This window comes from Ovis aries, chromosome X, assembly GCF_016772045.2.
Source record: "Ovis aries strain OAR_USU_Benz2616 breed Rambouillet chromosome X, ARS-UI_Ramb_v3.0, whole genome shotgun sequence".
In the NCBI taxonomy this organism is placed as follows: Eukaryota; Metazoa; Chordata; class Mammalia; order Artiodactyla; family Bovidae; genus Ovis; species Ovis aries.
This window is the reverse complement of record NC_056080.1, coordinates 83,120,839-83,134,375: the sequence shown is the minus strand read 5'-3', so window position 1 is coordinate 83,134,375 and position 13,537 is coordinate 83,120,839. Positions and strand designations below refer to the sequence as shown.

General features: G+C 41.2%; 1 pseudogene; it reads left to right on the top strand.

Moving 5' to 3' along the window:
* Positions 1 to 3,482: 3,482 nt before the first annotated feature.
* Positions 3,483 to 3,964, top strand: LOC101113043 (nudC domain-containing protein 2-like; annotated as a pseudogene).
* Positions 3,965 to 13,537: the final 9,573 nt, after the last annotated feature.

The following is a 13,537-nucleotide window of genomic DNA, read 5'->3' as shown; positions in this document are numbered from 1 at the left end:
CACCTAGAGCAATGGTCTAAGAACTGCAGTCACAGAAGGAAGATGGAGAGATGTCCCTAATCCCACAGAACAGGGCAACATGGGGCAGGGTGGTGGGGCTCCAGAAGGAGCACTGGAGTGTCAGTGCCAGAGCCAGGGCAGTTTGGGGCTTTGGGAAGCTAGAGTTCCTGTGAGAGATGACGATGAGAGGTGATTGTGATGAAGCTCAGTGGTGGCAGCCCTCAGACTTGCAAACTGTGTGTCTTGAGGGTGAGGGGAAAATCTGAAATGGATCATTACTATGAGGTGTCCTTTTGGAGGGCTTCCTTGTGGCTCAGCTGGTAAAGAATCCACCTGCAATGCGGGAGACCTGGGTTTGGTCCCTGGGTTGGGAAGATCCCCTGAAGAAGGGAAAGGCTACCCACTCCAGTATTCTGCCCTGGAGAATTCCATGGACTGCAGTCCTTTTGGATCCTGGGTAAACCCTAGAGAGATCTCATCCTGGGAAAAGAGGGAAGGGGCCTTGACTCTTGTCGCATTGCTGTTGGCCACAGGGATGAAGTAGTTGTTTTCTACTCTCCATCTGCTAGGATTTCTTTTCAATATGTGGTCACACCTCTTGAGAGTGATGCCAAGAAGTCTGTGGACAAGCACTGTTTTCCCTGGTCTGGGAGAGCCAGAGTCCATGGCATTATTATTAGGTAATCTTGAGAGTATTAGGGGCAACTCTTAAGTAGTGTATAGATTTTTGGTAGAGGTGGAATTAGTGAAAATCATAGTTTGGATGGGAGAGCTGGGAGGGAGAGAAGGAGTTGGTTCTTGACAAATTGTAGAAGCTTTGAGTTGCATCCAGCTGGGGAAGACTCCTCCATGCCTGAATTAAGTGGTAGATCCTCAAGGAAGGAGATCCTGCTAAGTTTTATTAATAAAACAAAGTTTCTGGCTAAATTAGCATTCTCTGTCATATTGTGTTGCATGCTGTCTAAGATATCTTAGGTAACAGCAACAACAAAATTTCCCAGAGCCCAGAGTTGTGAAATTGAGATCCAAATACTAGTACAAATAACTGCTAATCATAAAGATCAAACCAGGTTCTGTGTGAGGTGCTTTATTTATATCCTTGCAGTCCTACAGACAGGGCTCCTCATACCTGTTTGCTGCACAGATGAAGAACTGGGGCCCCAGGGTTTGGGCATCTTCCCAGGATCACATGCTATTAACCAGGGTGGGGTCAGGCTCCCATAACAGAATATCATAGACTGTGTGTAGCTGAAACAACAGATGTTTATTTCTCACAGTTCTGGAGCCTGGGAAGCTAGAAATCAAGATGGCTTGATGGTTGGTACCTGGTGTGAACTCTCTACCTGGCTTGTATGTGGCCCCCTTCTCACTATGCCCTCACGTGGCAGGAGGGAGAGAGAGAGAGAGAAGAAGCAAGTTCTGTGGTATCATTTTGTATAGGGGCACTGATCTCATATTGAGGGCCCTACCCTCAAAACCTCATCTAAACCTCATTACGTCCCAAAGGCTCCATCCCCAAATACATCACATAGGGGGTTAAGCTTCAACATATGAATTTTAGGGGGACACTATTGAGTCCATAGCATCTCCCTTGTAGATGAGGAAAGACCATGAAACAAACATCTACTAAGGCTGAATTCCTAAAACTCTAGAATATTCCTACTAGGTGAAAAATGCTTCCTTAATTGACATGCCAGCTTCAATTTTAAAAGAGTAAGTAATCATCCTTCTTCTGTCTCTTGTCTGATACATGCCTCACAAGAAATCCCTGATTTTCAGTGTGCCTAATGGCACCTGTGCAGATGCTCAGGCAAGTTCAGCCACGTGGAGGGTAGCAGAGACTTGGGCTGAGATTGTTCTTGCATCAGAAGAAAGGAGAACATTCTTGCTTAATGAGATTATAGACAGAAATTGCCATAAATCAATGTGCAGGCCTGACCCTGCCTCCTGTTATCCCTAGCAGCCTTCTTGGGCACCAGTCAGAGTTTAGTACACAGTAGGTACTGGTACAGCTGTCTTTAGATTCCTCTCTGGTGCAAAAAACCCTATTGTGACTCTAACCTTTACTTTCTGGGGTCCAAGGACTTAGGCTGAGTGGGCAGGTACCTGGCGGGCCAGCCCATGATCTTTTCAAAGGGTGAAGCACTTGGCACCATGGCACCTGGAAGAACCTCTTGTAGTGAGGGTACAGCTTCAGAAGGGCGTAGGATCATTTGCTGGCTTGGCACTCTGTGGGCTTTTTCACATCTGGCAACCTAGGAGGGAGTCAAAGAAAATCCCAAGGTTGAAAGATATAAGATCAACACATAAAATTTACTGTATTTACATACAACTACAATTTTAAAAATTAGAAACCAAAACTTTTAAACACCATTTTCTGATGAGTTATGATGAGTATTATTTACTCTGATTTCTTTATTTTAATTAATTAATTTATTTTAATTGAAGGCTAATTACTTTACAATATTTTAATGTTTTTTTGCCATACATTGACATGAATCAGCCATGGGTGTACATGTGTCCCCCATCCTGAACACCCTCTCTTACCTCCCTCCCCATCTCATCCCTCAGGATCATCCCAGTGCCCCGGCCCTGAGCACCCTGTCTCATGCATCGAACCTGGACTGGCGATCTATTTCACATATGGTAATATACATGCTTCAATGCTATTCTCTCAACTCATCCCACCCTCGCCTTCTCCCACAGAGTCCCAAAGTCTGTTCTTTACATCTGTGTTTCTTTTGCTGTCTCCCATATAGCATCATTGTTACCATCTTTCTAAATTCCATATATATGTGTTAGTATACTGTATTGGTGTTTTTCTTTCTGATTTAATTCTCTCTGTATAGTAGGCTCCAGTTTCATCCACCTCATTAGAACTGATTCAAATGCTCTGATTTCCGTGATGAGTATATGTTGCTTCTGTAGTGCTCAAATAGATTCCTAAGTTATTATAAAAATTGTAAGTTTTAGAAGGCTTTCGTTTCAGCTGAAAAGTTATGTGCCCAGAAATATCCACTAAGTTTCATTTCATATGTAACAAGAAATCTTTTAAATTATCTCCATTAATATATGAATTTCCTCTTCAGAAAAAAATTACCATTTTCCAAAATTGCAACATTTAGGTATAAATCTAACAAGACAAGCACAAGATCTATGTGTTGAAAGCTACAAAATGCTAATGAAAGAAATCGAGACCTAAATAAATAGTAAATAAATAGAGATAAGTATCATAGATTGGTCAACTCAACGTAGTGATGATGTCTGTTTTCACTAAATTGATCCATACATTTAAAGCAATGTCAAAATTGCTTTAAATTCCAGCAGAATTTTTTTTGTAGATATAAACAAGCGATTCAAAAAGTTTATGGAAGGACAAAAAAACTAATGGAAGGACAAAAGAACAAGAATAGCTAAAACAATTATGAAAAAGTACAGTAGCTGCTTGCTCAGTGCCACCATGGCCAGGAGGCGACTAGAGTATGTCAGCCCCATTTGAGGCTTGCAGTGGGGTGGTTTCATGTGGAACGCCATGGGGCCAGTGGTACCAGACCTTGGAGGAGGTGTTCACTGAAGTTCAAATACCGTCAGGCACTTGCACCCAGGATAGCCAGTGCAGCCTGCAGAGCAAGCATGTGGCAGTGGCTATGGGTGGCCACAAGATCCTCAAGGTAGTGGCGGGGCAAACTCTGACTCTGCAATAGCTAATGAGGGAACATGGACTCTGGAGGATAGAAAAATGATCCGTATTGTTCTTACAAAGATGAGGAGAGATGCAGCAAATTGTTGGACTTCTCTTCTAGAATATGAATATGCAGCTCACCCTTGGGTTCAAGACCAAATGCAGAGAAAATTTACATTAGGGAGATTCCAGAAAGAAAATCCTGGTTTTTACTTCAGTGGGGCAGAAATCTCAGGAAACTACACTAAAGGTGAACCAGATTTCTCGAATCATGAGAAATAACTGATCTTGCTGCATTTTGTGGATCCTAGCAGATGTTGCCAACATAATCAGAGCAACAGATTATGTGGTGGAAGGAAAATGTGGATGCTTAGTTAACAAATTGCAAAATACATTTAAATATGGTTCTAAAAGTTGCATTCAAATATGATTTACATAGGAAACATCATAAATACTGTGGGAACTATTCCATTGATACATGGTAACTTTTCTTTTGGACTTGATTTTGCTCAGCATGATGTTTTATATGCTGCATTTTACTAATTTCATATTTAACCTGTATTTTTAATATGAAAACTTTTAAGGTATAGATCATGTAAAATGACAGGGTGCTTTCAGGGAAACTTAAGTTTTTCTTTCAATAACTGTGATGCAGGAATTATGTTCAATAAATTTTTCTAAATAGGAAAAAAATAGGATAAAAATCTACTTTCTTAAAATACCTGATTTTAAGAACAGGTTGTAGTAATCAGTGTATACCCATGGATGATTCTTCCTGATGTTTGACAGAAAACAAGAGAATTCTGTAAAGCTATTATCCTTCCATTAAAAGATAAATAAAAATTTTTTAAAAATATCCTGTGTTATTGATTAAACAGTAGACAAACTGATCAGTGGAGCTGATTAACAACTCCAGAAATAAACTCTCTGGGCAATGAAGAATTTGGGAAACAAGAAACAGGATCATAACTTATGTTAAGAATGCAGAGATTAAGGTGATATTTGTTGATGGTGCTGGAAACCCAGACAGTAAGTTTAGAAGTTAGTGCATTGGACAGAATGGAGTCCACACAGATAGGTGTCTGCAGGAGCATAAGGTCCATGTCTGAAGAAGGGTCTTCCAGGACAGAGCCTTCCCAGCTGTGGTCAGGAAGTCTTTGGAGTGCTATGGCTGAGTGTCAGAGCCAACTTCTGTGAGTGGGTAGGCAGAACTCTGGGATTACAGACCTCACTTCCACCAGAGTGTTCAGCCTTGTTTATATTTGTGAAGTGGATTTCTGTGGAAGGCTTCACTTGGAATAAGAGATTCCACATCTAAAATTTTGACAGCCACTATCCACTAGATAAATTATGCATCATATCATAGAATTCCAGCCTTCAAGTACCTGAGCCCAAAGTTGTCTTCAGGTCTCCGATCTATTTATCCTGAATTTTTGTTACCAAAGATCTGCCAACTGCCTAAAACTCACACGTTAGGCTTGAGGAGATAAGTTTCTGCATATTGGGGGATGTGGTGAAAGGTTGTAAGCTCAGTCTTGGCAATGACTATCAAGAGCAAAGTCTTAAAAGTGTCTTGACATAACAAGTATAAGATGGAAATGTCATTATTATAACTGTATAGTGTATTCCATGGGGTCACAAAGAGTCAGACATGACCGAGAGGCTGAACAGCAACAATACATGAGCCACAAATACACAGAAAAAATAAATTTAAATACAAGAAAACTTTCTCCCATTTAAGTGTTTCCTAAATTTAATCTTAGTGCAACTTTAGTTCCTAGCTCTGTTTTCAGGAGAGGAGATGGCATCCTATAGCATGTAGGCCACTATCTAAGCAACAGTCTTTTAAAAAAAAAAAAAAAAAAAGAAAGAAAAAGAAAATTCTTTTCTTTTATGGTTTATCACAGGATATTGAATATATTTCCCTGTGCTCTACAATAGGACCTTTTTGTTATCCATCCTACATGTAATAGTTTACATCTGCTAATCCCAAACTCCCAATCAACTCTTCTCCTATCCCCTTCACCCTTGGGAACCACAGGTCTGTTCTCTATGTTCACAAGACTATTTCTGTTCCATAGATAAGTTAATTTGTGTCATATTTCAGATTTCACATATAAGAGATACCATATGACATTTGTGTTTCTTTGTCTGACTTACTTCACTTAGTATCATCATCTCTAGATCTGTCCATGTTGCTGAAAGTGGCATTCTTTCATTCTTTTTCATGGCTGAGTAGTATTTCATTGTATATACCATATCTTATTTATCCATTTATCTGCTGACTGGCATTCAGGTTGCTTCCATGTCTTGGATATTGTAAATATGGCTGCTATGAACATTGGGGTGCATGTACTTTTCAATTTATGGTTTTCTCCAGATATATGGCCAGAAGTGGGATTGCAAGATCCTATGGTAACTCTATCTTTAGTTTTTTAAAGGAACTTTCATACTGTTCTCCATAGTGGCTGTACCAGTTTACATTCTCACCAACAGTGTAGGAGGGTTCCATTCTCTCCACATCCTCTCCAACATTTATTCTTTGTAGACTTTTAATGATAGCCATTCTGATCAATGTGAGGTGATCCCTCATTGTGGTTTTGATTTGTATTTTTCTGAGAGTTCCAGAAAAACACCTATTTCTGCTTATTAACTACACCAAAGCTTTTCACTGTGTGGATCACAACAAACTATGGAAAATTCTTCAAGAGATGGGAATACCAGACCACCTTTCCTGCTTCCTGAGAAATCTGTATGCAGGTCAAGAAGCAATAGTTAAAACCAGACATGGAACAACAGACTGGTTCCAAGTCGGGAAAGGAGTACATCAAGGCTGTATATTGTCACCCTGCTTATTTAACTTCTATGCAAAGTATATCATGCAAAATGATGGGCTGGATGAAGCACAAGCTGGAATCAAGATTGCTGGGAGAAATATCAATAACCTTAGATATGCAGATGACACCACCCTTATGGCAGAAAGCAAAGGAGAACTAAAGAGCTTCTTGATGAAGATAAAAGAGGAGAGTTAAAGTTGGCTTAAAACTCAACATTCAAAAAACTAAGATCATGGCATCTGGTCCCATCACTTCATGGCAAATAGATGGGCAAACAGTGGAAACAGTGGCTTTGAGGGGCTCCAAAATCACTGCAGATGGTGATTGCAGCCATGAAATTAAAAGATGCTTGCTCCTTGGAAGAAAATATATGACCAACCTAGACAGCATATTAAAAAGCAGAGACATTACTTTGCCAACAAATGCCTGTCTAGGCAAAGCTATGGCTTTTCCAGTAGTCATGTATGGAGGTGAGAGTTGGACTACAAAGAAAGCTGAGTGCCAAAGCATTGATTATTTTGAACTGTGGTGTTGGAGAAGACTCTTGAGAGTCCCTTGGACTGCAAGGAGATCCAACCAGTCCATCCTAAAGGAAAGCAGTCCTGAATATTCATTGGAAGGACTGATGCTGTAGCTGAAGCTCTAATGCTTTGGCCACCTGATGTGAAAAACTGACTCATTTGAAAAGTCCCTGATGCTGGGAAAGATTGAAGGCAGAAGGAGAAAGGGACCATAGAGGATGAACTGGTTGGATGGCATCACCGACTTGATGGACATGAGGTTGAGCAAGCTCTGGGAGTTGGTGATGGACAAGAAGGTCTGGGGTGCTGCAGTCCATGGGATTGCAGAGAGTTGGGCACGACTGAGTGACTGAACTGAACTGAATAATCTGCAATGTGGAGCATCTTTTCACATAAACAATAATCTTTTTAAATTAAACCTATGGTCTCCAATGTCTTTTCACATAAACAATAATCTTTTTAAATTAAACCTATGGTCTCCAATGATCCCTATTAATGCAGCCTAACATGATGTCCAGCCCAGGCCCCTTTGCTAACAGACATGTTTCCTACTGTCCACTGGACAGCCCCACATGGTCACCTGGCAGAAGCTCAAGGTCGACATAGCCCACAATCACCACATCCTTTACACCTATCCTCATCAACTAACCACCACCTCTTCCTCAGTCTCAGCCAAGAGTAATAGCTTCTACCTAGCAAGAAACCTCAGGATTCAAGGTAATTATAGACTCTTCTCACTATGTCATTGTTTGTAACTCCCTGAAACTCTCTACCAGAGATTAAATTGCCAGCATCCATTCAGTTCAGTTCATTTCAGTTCAGTCGCTCAGTCGTGTCCGACTCTTTGCGACCCCATGAATCACAGCATGCCAGGCCTCCCTGTCCATCACCAACTCCTGGAGTTCACTCAGACTCACGTCCATCGAGTCAGTGATGCCATCCAGTCATCTCATCCTCTGCCATCCCCTTCTCCTCCTGCCCGCAATCCCTCCCAGCATCAGAGTCTTTTCCAATGAGTCAGCTCTTCCCATGAGTTGGCCAAAGTACTGGAGTTTCAGCTTCAGCATCATTCCTCCCAAATAAATCCCAGGGCACAGTTCAAAAGCATCAATTCTTTAGCACTCAGCCTTCTTCACAGTCCAACTCTCGCATCCATACATGACTACTGGAAAAACCATAGCCTTGACTAGACGTACCTTACTTGGCAAAGTAATATCTCTGCTTTTCAATATGCTATCTAGGTTGGTCGTAACTTTTCTTCCAAGGAGTAAGTGTCTTTTAATTTCATGGCTGCAGTCACCATCTGCAGTGATTTTGGAGACTTGGATCATTGAAAAAGTACAAGAGTTCCAGAAAAACATCTACTTCTGCTTTATTGACTATGCCAAAACCTTTGACTGTGTGGATCACAACAAACTGTGGAAAATTCTTCAAGAAATGGGAATACCAGATCATCTGACCTGCCTCTTGAGAAATCTGTATGCAGGTCAAGAAGCAACAGTTAGAACCAGACATGGAACAACAGAGTGGATCCGAGTCAGGAAAGGAGTACATCAAGGCTGTATATTGTCACCCTGCTTATTTACCTTATATGCAGAGTACATCATGAGAAATGCTGGACTGGAGGAAGCACAAGCTGGAATCAAGATTGGCAGGAGAAATATCAATAACCTCAGATATGCAGATGACACCACCCTTAAGATAGGAAGTAAAGAAGAGCTAAAGAGCCTCTTGATGAAAGTGAAAGAGGAAAGTGAAAAGGTTGGCTTAAAACCTAACCCAACTCAACCTTCAGTTCAGTTCAGTTCAGTCACTCAGTCGTGTCTGACTCTTTGTGACCCCCTGAATCACAGCACACCAGGCCTCCCTGTCCATCACCATCTCCCGGAGTTCACTCAGATTCATGTCCATCGAGTCAGTGATGCCATCCAGCCATCTCATCCTCTGTCGTCCCCTTTTCCTCCTGCCCCCAATCCCTCCCAGCATCAAAGTCTTTTCCAATGAGTCAACTCTTCGCATCAGGTGGCCAAAGTACTGGAGTTTCAGCTTTAGCATCATTCCTTCCAAAGAAATCCCAGGGCTGATCTCCTTCAGAATGGACTGGTTGGATCTCTTTGCAGTCCAAGGGATTCTCAACAGTCTTCTCCAACACTCAGGAAAAAAAAAAAAAAAAGATCATGGCATCTGGTCCCATCACTTCATGGCAAATAGATAGGGAAACAATGGAAAGAGTGGCAAATTTTATTTTTTTAGCTCCAAAATCACTGCAGATGGTGACTTCAGCCATGAAATTAAAAGATGCTTGCTCCTTGGAAGAAAAGTTGTGCCCAACCTGGACAGCTTATTAAAAAGCAGAGACATTACCTTGCCAACAAAGGTCCATCTAGTCAAAGCTATGGTTTTTCCAGTAGTCACGTATGGATGTGAGAGTTGGACTGTAAAGAAAGCTGAGCACTGAAGAATTGATACTTTTGAACTGTGGTATTGGAGAAGACTCTTGAGAGTCCCTTGGACTGCAAGGAGATCCAACCAGTTCATCCTAAAGGAAAGCAGTCCTGAATATTCACTGGAAGGACTGATGCTGAAGCTGAAACTCCAATACTTTGGCCACCTGATGTGAAGAACTGACTCATTTGAAAAGACCCTGATGCTCAGAAAGATTGAAGTCAGGAAGAGAAGGGGACGACAGAGGATGAGATGGCTGGATGGCATCACCGACTCAATGCACATCAGTTTGAGTAAACTCCGGGAGTTGTTGATGGACAGGTAGGCCTGGGGTGCTGCAGTCCATGGGTTTGCAAAGAGTCGGACATGACTGAGGGACTGAACCGAACTGAAAACTCTCTCACATCGTTGTCCCACCCAGATTGAATTAAGTTCACGTTTTTCTTTGGTTCACTTGGTGTTCTTTCTCAGTATGTATTCAATAATACCTGATGGATCAATGAGTGAATGAATCAAATCACTGGTTCAAAATGTGGAGCCTGTCTCCTCACTTGCCTGGGCCTTCTGCCTCAATGGAAGAAACACCAAGTGCTACAACTGTTCACACAGCTCATAATTCCTATGGGAGACTCACCAAGAGTGCACACATTATGGTTGTGTCTTTTCCAGGTCTAAGCAGCATCTTAGAATTGGTTATGCTCTCAACTGATTGATCCATGGTGCTTCCTACATCAGGCTCCACACATCTCTCATCCTGGATACACCATAGTGACAGCCTCAACTCTAGTCACCTTCCAGGTGAAATAGTGAAAAGAAAAAAATGAGAAGAGAGAAGAGAAAGAAAGAGTAGATCTGATCACTAAGCTGAATATAAAGATTGCAGAAATAGATCAGCCATATAGAAACACTGAAGAAGGAAAGAAAGGAGAAGCAATCCTTTGCATGTAAGAGAGACATCCTGGAGCTGATAGTCTGTTCTGTTATTTCAAATACAAAAATATGGTTTAGAAAGTGATGAGAGAGAGACAAAAGCAGAGAGACAGCATGTAAGTCAGAACTGGATAGTCAGCCCAGATCTGGTTTCCTGAAGAGGACGGCTCTCCAAGTTGTGGAGAAGACTATGTTGGACCACATTATCCCACAGAGCACCCACGCCTACCCAAGGCCCTATGTGTTTCCTTACGACAGTCTACCCTGTGGCAAGACTTCAGGCATTAATGAATAAGTTTCTCCACACCCTCTACCCATATCACTTGTTGCTGAAGGCCTCTTCTCTCCTTCATTCCAATATCTGGACATGAGTCACCTTCTAAATAATGAAAAATAAAGACTGAAAATACAAGGCAGTCTTGTTGTTTAGTCGCTAAATCTTTGCGACCCGATGGACTGTAGCCCACCAAGCTCATCTGTCCATGTGATTTCCCAGGCAAGAATACTGGACTGGGTTGTCATTTCCTTCTCCAGGGAATCTTCCTGACCCAGGGATTGAACCCTGCATCTCCTGCATTGGCAGGCGGTTTCTTTACCACTGAGCTACCTGGGAAGCCCACAAGACAGACGAGTATCCTTATTAGTGGATAAAATATCCTTACTAGTGGAAAAAATAGTGGCCCTCCATCCAAGCAATGATTTAAATGCATGCTTCCTACTTTGAATATAGACACTCAGCAGCACTGAGAAGAGGGGTCAAGGAGAAGATTAAGAAACCAAGAAGGTGCATAGCCCCAGGTTTGTGTGGAATGGCAATTGCCTCAACCCACTTCAACTCATTCTTGTGTGACAGACTTCCTCGAACTGCTTCCAGATCTGTCATCCTAACTGTCTAGGGCTCGTAAAGCAATCCCCAGAGGATGAATCTGACATTTTGAAGAATGGTGGGAGTTGAGGGGAAAGTCTGGCCTTGTTTACAGTAGACTACAAAGAACCAGTTGAACTCACTCCCCAAGAAAATAGTAGACCTGTTTTTTTTTTTTAATAGGAAGGGAGGAAGTGATGAAGGAATAGAAGAAGAGGAAAAGATATGGAAGAGAGGAGGAAGGGAAGGAGATAGAGAAGGAAGATAATTTTTTTTTTTTATGAAGCAAATAATTGAAATGGCTGTTTTGAAGGAGGAGTGAGCAGAAAGGAGGAGGAAGCAACAGATAGTAAGAAGGTTAAGGAAAAGTTGTCCAGTGTCCTTGAGCCTTGGACAAGGGGTTAGGAGATTCTAATTCTAGTCACTGTTCTGCCACTGACTTATTAATTTGCAAGTGCCATCCCATCTCAAGATCTCAGTTTCTTCATCTGTGCAGTGGGGATATGTGGGGACTTAGAACTGCCACTGAAGACACTGCCTGCTTGGTTTTTACAGAAGAAAGGCAGATCTCACAGAATTAGGCTGTCGATAGGGATTTATGCGTTGTTTAATTAAATTAATAATGGATTCAGTAAATACAGATATCAGTTGTTTGTGAAAAGTTTCTAATACTCCCAAACATTCAACTTAATAAATCACATCGCATTGCTCATAAGCTGTAACTTCCTTTTCCAAAAAAAAAAAAACTTTATTGAGATATAATTCACATACCATGAAATTCACCCACTTAAAGTGTACAAAGTTGCACAAACAATACAGAAATGTTCTGTGTTGGTTTCATCCAGTTGCACCCAGGAGTTACTATGATACCATATCAACTGATGTTGATACAATGTTTTAGTATAGTTCTGTCAGTCTTTTGTGAGTGTAGACAAGATATACAAACATTCGGTCATCACCTCTATAATCACCTCTACACTCACAATTCCAGCCCATGGAAACCAATTGTCTCTTCTCCAATAGTATAACATTGCTATTTCAAGAAAACTACATATGCGCAATCATACTGTATAATACTTTTGGATATAGGATGTTTTCACTATGAATAATGCCCTTTAAACCATACAAATTAATGCATGTATGAAGACTTTGTTCATTTTTATTGCTGAGTACTAATCCATGTAAAATGAGTGCAATTGTACAGTAGTTTGAACATTCTTTGGCATTGCCTTTCTTTGGGATTGGAATGAAAACTGACCTTTTCCAGTCCTGTGGCCACTGCTGAGTTTTCCAAATTTGCTCTCATACTGAGGGCAGCACCTTCACAGCATCATCTTTTAGGATTTGAAATAGTTCAGCTGGAATTGTATCACCTCCACTAGTTTTGTTCATAGTGATGCTTCCTAAAGCCCACTTGACTTTGCACTCCAGGATGTCTGGCTCTAGGTAATTAATCACACCATCGTGGTTATATGGGCCATGAAGATCTTTTTTTGTGTAGTTCTTCTGTGTGTTCTTGCCACCTCTTCTTAATCTCTTCTGCTTCTGTTAGGCCCATACCATTTCTGTCCTTTATTGTGCCCATCTTTACATGCAATATTCCCTTGGTAGCTCTAATTTCCTTGAAGAGAACTCTAGTCTTTCCTGTTATGTTGTTTTCCATATTTCTTTGCACTGATCACTTAGGAAGGCTTTCTTATCTCTTCTTGCTATTCTTTGGAACTCTGCATTCAGGTGGGTATATCTTTCCTTTTCTCCTTTGCCTTTCACTTCTCTTCTTTTCTCAACTACTTGTAAGGCCTCCTCAGGCAAACTTTTTGTATTTCTTTTTCTTGGGGATGGTTTTGATCACCACCTCCTGTACAACGTTACAAACCTCTGCCCATAGTTCTTCAGGGACTCTGTCTATCAGATCTAATCCCTTGAATCTATTTGTCACTTTCACTGTGTAATCATAAGGGATTTAATTTAGATCCTACCTGAATGGCTTCAACAGTATGTAAACCAAGAACCTCCAGATGTTCAAGTTGGATTTAGAAAAGACAGAGGAAACAAATCAAATTGCCAACATCCGTTGGATTACCAAAAAATCAAGAGAATTCCAGAAAAACATTTACTTCTTCTTCATTGACTATGCTAAAGGCTTTGACTGTGTGGATCACAGCAAACTGTGGAAAATTCTTAAGGAGATGGGAGTAAAAGACCACCTTAGCTGTCTCCTGAGAAACCTGTTTGCAGGTCAAGAAGCAACAGTTAG